Source organism: Arachis stenosperma, chromosome 9 (genome assembly GCF_014773155.1).
Source record: "Arachis stenosperma cultivar V10309 chromosome 9, arast.V10309.gnm1.PFL2, whole genome shotgun sequence".
NCBI classification, from domain to species: domain Eukaryota; kingdom Viridiplantae; phylum Streptophyta; class Magnoliopsida; order Fabales; family Fabaceae; genus Arachis; species Arachis stenosperma.
Genome location: NC_080385.1, coordinates 121701238 through 121706805, shown reverse-complemented (window position 1 = coordinate 121706805; position 5568 = coordinate 121701238). Strand labels below are relative to the sequence as shown.

Sequence of the window (5568 nt, the reverse complement as noted above, 5' to 3'; positions counted from 1 at the left end):
TCGAAAAACAGAAAAATAAAGAACAAGGAGATTAAAGAACGGGTCCACCTTAGTGATGGCGGCTCTTTCTTTCTCTTGAAGATCCTATGGAGTGCTTGAGCTCCTCAATGTTTCTTCCTTGTCTTTGTTGCTCCTCTCTCATGATCCTTTGATCTTCTCCAATTTCATGGAGGAGGATGGCATGTTCTTGGTGCTCCACCCTTAGTTGTCCCATGTTGGAACTTAATTTTCCTAAGGAGGTGTTAATTTGCTCCCAGTAGTCTTGTGGAGGAGAGTGCATCCCTTGAGATATCTCAGGGATCTCATAATGAGAGGGGTCTCTTATTTGCTCCATCTTCTTCTTAGTGATGGGCTTGAGGTCATGCCTTCTCAGTTGTACTGGCTTTGAATGCCATAAATGGTTATGGAAAAACAAAAAGCAATGCTTTTACCACACCAAACTTAAAAGGTTTGCTCGTCCTCGAGCAAAAGAAGAAAGAAGAGAGTAGAAGAAGAAGAAATGGAGGAGAGGGAGATGGCCTTGTGGTTCGGCCAAAAGGGGAAGAAGTAGTGGTTTGAATTTGGATGGTGAGGTAAGTGGGGTTTTATGGAGGTGAGTGGTGAAGAGAGAGATGGGATTTGATAGGTGAGGGGTTTGTGGGGATCCTGTGGGGTCCACAGATCCTTAGGTGTCAAGGAAAAGTCATCCCTGCACCAAATGGCATCAAAATCCACGTTTTGAGCCATTTTTGGCGTTAAACGCCGGGCTGGTGCCCATTTCTGGCGTTTAACGCCAGGTTCTAGCCCTTTCCTGGCGTTTAACGCCAGTCTGGTGCCCCTTTCTGGCGTTAAACGCCCAGAATGGTGCCAGACTGGGCGTTAAACGCCCAACTGCTAGCCTCACTGGCGTTTAAACGCCAGTGAGTTCTTCCTCCAGGGTGTGCTATTTTTCTTCCTATTTTTCATTCTGTTTTTGCTTTTTTCATTGATTTTGTGACTTCTTATGATCATTAACCTACAAAAAACATAAAATAACAAAAGGAAATAGTTAATTATAAAACATTGGGTTGCCTCCCAACAAGCGCTTCTTTAATGTCAGTAGCTTGACAGAGGACTCTCATGGAGCCTCACAGATATTCAGAGCCATGTTGGAACCTCCCAACACCAAACTTAGAGTTTGAATGTGGGGGTTCAACACCAAACTTAGAGTTTGGTTGTGGCCTCCCAACACCAAACTTAGAGTTTGACTGTGGGGGCTCTGTTTGGCTCTGTTTTGAGAGAAGCTCTTCATGCTTCCTCTCCATGATGATAGAGGGATGTCCTTGGGCCTTAAAGACCAAGGATTCTTCATTCACTTGAATGATCAACTCTCCTCTATCAACATCAATCACAGCCTTTGCTGTGGCTAGGAAGGGTCTGCCAAGGATGATGGATTCATCCATGCACTTCCCAGTCTCTAGGACTATGAAATCAGTAGGGATGTAATGGTCTTCAATCTTCACCAAAACATTCTCTACAAGTCCATGAGCTTGTTTTCTTGAATTGTCTGCCATCTCTAATGAGATTCTTGCAGCTTGCACCTCAAAGATCCCTAATTTCTCCATTACAGAGAGGGGCATGAGGTTTACACTTGACCCTAAGTCACACAAGGCCTTCTTGAAGGTCATGGTGCCTATGGTACAAGGTATAGAAAACTTCCCAGGATCCTGCCTCTTTTGAGGCAGTTTCTGCCTAGACAAGTCATCCAGTTCCTTGGTGAGCAAAGGGGGTTCATCCTCCCAAGTCTCATTTCCAAATAACTTGTCATTTAGCTTCATGATTGCTCCAAGGTATTTAGCAACTTGCTCTTCAGTGACATACTCATCCTCTTCAGAGGAAGAATACTCATCAGAGCTCATGAATGGCAGAAGTAAGTCCAATGGAATCTCTATGGTCTCATTTTGAGCCTCAGATTCCCATTGTTCCTCATTGAGGAACTCAGAGGAGATTGGTGCACGCCCATTGGGGTCTTCCTCAGTGGCGTCCACCTCCTCTCTTTCCTCTCCATATTCGGCCATGGTTATGGCTTTGCACTCTCCTTTTGGATTTTCTTCTGTATTACTTGGGAGAGTACTAGGAGGGAGTTCAGTAATTTTCTTGCTCAGCTGTCCCACTTGTCCTTCCAAATTCCTAATGGAGGACCTTGTTTCATTCATGAAACTTTGAGTGGTTTTGATTAGATCAGAGACCATTGTTGCTAAGTCAGAGGTAGTCTGCTTAGAACTCTCTGTCTATTGCTGAGAAGATGATGGAAAAGGCTTGTTGGTGCCAAGCCTGTTTCTTCCACCATTATTGTTATTGAAACCTTGTTGAGGTCTCTCTTGATTCTTCCATGAGAAATTTGGGTGATTTCTCCATGAAGAATTATAGGTGTTTCCATAGGGTTCTCCTAGGTAATTCACCTCTTCCATTGAAGGGTTCTCAGGATCATAAGCTTCTTCCTCAGATGAAGCTTCCTTAGTACTGCCAGGTGCATTTTGCATTCCAGACAGACTTTGAGAAATCAAATTGACTTGTTGAGTCAATATCTTGTTCTGAGCCAAAATGGCATTCAGAGTGTCAATCTCAAGAACTCCTTTCTTCTGACTAGTCCCATTGTTCACAGGATTCCTTTCAGAAGTGTACATGAATTGGTTATTTGCAACCATTTCAATTAGCTCTTGAGCTTCTGTAGGCATCTTCTTCAGATGAAGAGATCCTCCAGCAGAGCTATCCAAAGACATCTTGGATAGTTTAGAGAGACCATCATAGAAAATACCTATGATGCTCCATTCAGAAAGCATGTCTGAGGGACATCTTCTGATTAATTGTTTGTATCTTTCCCAAGCTTCATAGAGGGATTCTCCATCCTTCTGTCTGAAGGTTTGGAATTCCACTCTAAGCTTACTCCATCTTTGTGGTGGAAAGAACTTTGCCAAGAAGGCATTGACTAGCTTTTCCCAAGAGTCCAGGCTATCTTTAGGTTGTGAATCCAACCATATTCTAGCTCTGTCTCTTACAGCAAAAGGGAATAGCAGCAGTCTGTAGACCTCAGGGTCAACCCCATTAGTCTTGACTGTGTCACAGATTTGCAAGAACTCAGCTAAAAACTGATGAGGATCTTCCATTGGAAGTCCATGGAACTTGCAATTCTGTTGCATTAGAGAAACTAATTGAGGCTTAAGCTCAAAGTTGTTTGCTCCAATGGCAGGGATAGAGATGCTTCTCCCATAGAAATCAGGAGTAGGTGCAGTGAAGTCACCCAGCACCTTCCTTGCATTGTTGGCATTGTTGTTGTTTTCGGCTGCCATGTGTTCTTCTTCTTTGAAGAATTCGGTCAGGTCCTCTAAAGAGAGTTGTGTTTTGGCTTCTCTTAGCTTCCGCTTCAAGGTCCTTTCAGGTTCGGGGTCAGCTTCAACAAGAATGCCTTTGTCTTTGTTCCTGCTCATATGAAAGAGAAGAGAACAAGAAAATATGGAATCCTCTATGTCACAGTATAGAGATTCCTTGAGGTGTCAGAGGAAAAGAAAAGTAGAAGACAGAAGTAGAAAATTCGAACTTATCAAAGAAGATAGAGTTCGAATTTTGCATTAAGGGGTAGTGTTAGTCCAAGAGTAGAAGGATGTGAGAAGAAGGGAAGTAATTTTCGAAAATTAAGTAAAAGATTTTGAAAACATTTTGAAAAACACTTAATTGATTTTCGAAAATAAGAGTGAAAAAGAAATCAAGTGATTTTTGAAAAAGATTTTGAAATTAGAAATCAAAAAGATTTGATTGAAAACCATTTTGAAAAAGATGTGATTAAAAAGATATGATTTGAAAACAATTTTAAAAAGATATGATTTGAAAACAATTTTAAAAAGATATGATTTGAAAACAATTTGAAAAGATATGATAAAAAAAATTAATGACTTGCTTAACAAGAAAAGATATGATTCAAACATAAAACCTTCCTCAACAGAAAAGGCAAAAAATGTTCAATCAAATCATTAATTGTTAGTAAGTATCTTTGAAAAAGGAAAGAAATTGATTTTGAAAACATTTGATTGAAAAGATATGATTTGAAAAAGATTTGATTTTGAAAAACTTTGAAAACTTGAAAAAATTTGATTTTGAAAACAAAATCTTCCCCCTAGCACCATCCTGGCGTTAAACGCCCAGAATGGTATACATTCTGGCGTTTAACGCCCAAAATGCTACCTCTTTGGGCGTTAAACGCCCAACCAGGTACCCTGGCTGGCGTTTAAACGCCAGTCTGCCTTCTTCACTGGGCATTTTTGAATGCTCAGCTTTTTCTGTATAATTCCTCTGCAGCATGTTCTGAATCTTCAATTCTTTGTATCATTGACTTGAAAAGACACAAATTAAAATATTTTTGGATTTTTTAATAATAAGGAATAATCAAAATGCAACTAAAATCAAATAACAATGCATGCAAGACACCAAACTTAGCAGTTTGTATATATGAGAAACAACAAAACACTCAAGTCAATAGAATTCAAAGATCAAAACAAGGAAATCATCAAGAACAACTTGAAGATTAATGAAGACACATGCATGAATGCAATAAGAACAGAAACATGCAATTGACACTAAACTTAAGATGAGACTCTAGACTCAAATAAGACATATTTTTGGATTTTATGATTTTGTAATTTTTTTGTGCTTTTTCGAAAATTAAGTGAAAAGGAAAATAAAGGTATCAAAATTCTTAATGAGAATTCCAGGAATCATGCAATGTTAGTCTAAAGCTTTAGTCTAAAGGAATTAGACATGGCCGGCTAAGCTTCAGCAGGACATTGCATTCAAGAGCTAAATTGATGATGACCAATCAGCTTTGGTGATGATAAGAACATCACCTTGAAACACTAGAATTCATTCTTAAGAACTCTGAAGAAAAATAATACCTAATCTAAGCAACAAGATGAACCGTCAGTTGTCCATACACAAAACAATCCCCGGCAATGGCGCTAAAAACTTGGTGCGCGAAATTGTGATCACTACAACTTCGCACAACTAACCAGCAAGTGCACTGGGTCGTCCAAGTAATACCTTACGTGAGTAAGGGTCGATCCCACGGAGATTGTTGGTATGAAGCAAGCTATGGTCATCTTGTAAATCTTAGTCAGGTAAACTCAAATGTATATGATGATGAATGAAAATAATATAAAGATAAAGATAGTGATACTTATGTATATCATTGGTGTAAGAGCTTCAGACAAGCGTATGAAGATGCCTTCCCTTCCGTCTCTCTGCTTTCCTACTGCCTTCATCCAATCCTTCTTACTCCTTTCCATGGCAAGCTCGTGTAGGGTTTCACCGTTGTCAATGGCTACCTCCCATCCTCTCATTGAAAACGATTGCATATGCTCTGGTCACAGCATAGCGGAATTCATCTGTCGGTTCTCAATCAGACCGGAATAGAATCCAGTGATTCTTTTGGCGTCTGTCACTAACGCCCCGCCCTCAGGAGTTTGAAGCACGTCACAGTCATTCAATCATTGAATCCTACTCAGAATACCACAGACAAGGTTTAGACCTTCCGGATTCTCTTGAATGCCGCCATCAAGT

The 5568-nt window shown here is 40.1% G+C and overlaps 1 non-coding gene across 1 annotated transcript; it reads left to right on the top strand.

Annotated features, from left to right (window-relative positions):
• Window positions 1–2795: 2795 nt before the first annotated feature.
• LOC130952791 (small nucleolar RNA R71) lies at window positions 2796–2903 on the top strand. The gene has a single exon (XR_009074966.1). It is a non-coding gene; the product is annotated as a small nucleolar RNA R71 (small nucleolar RNA).
• Window positions 2904–5568: the final 2665 nt, after the last annotated feature.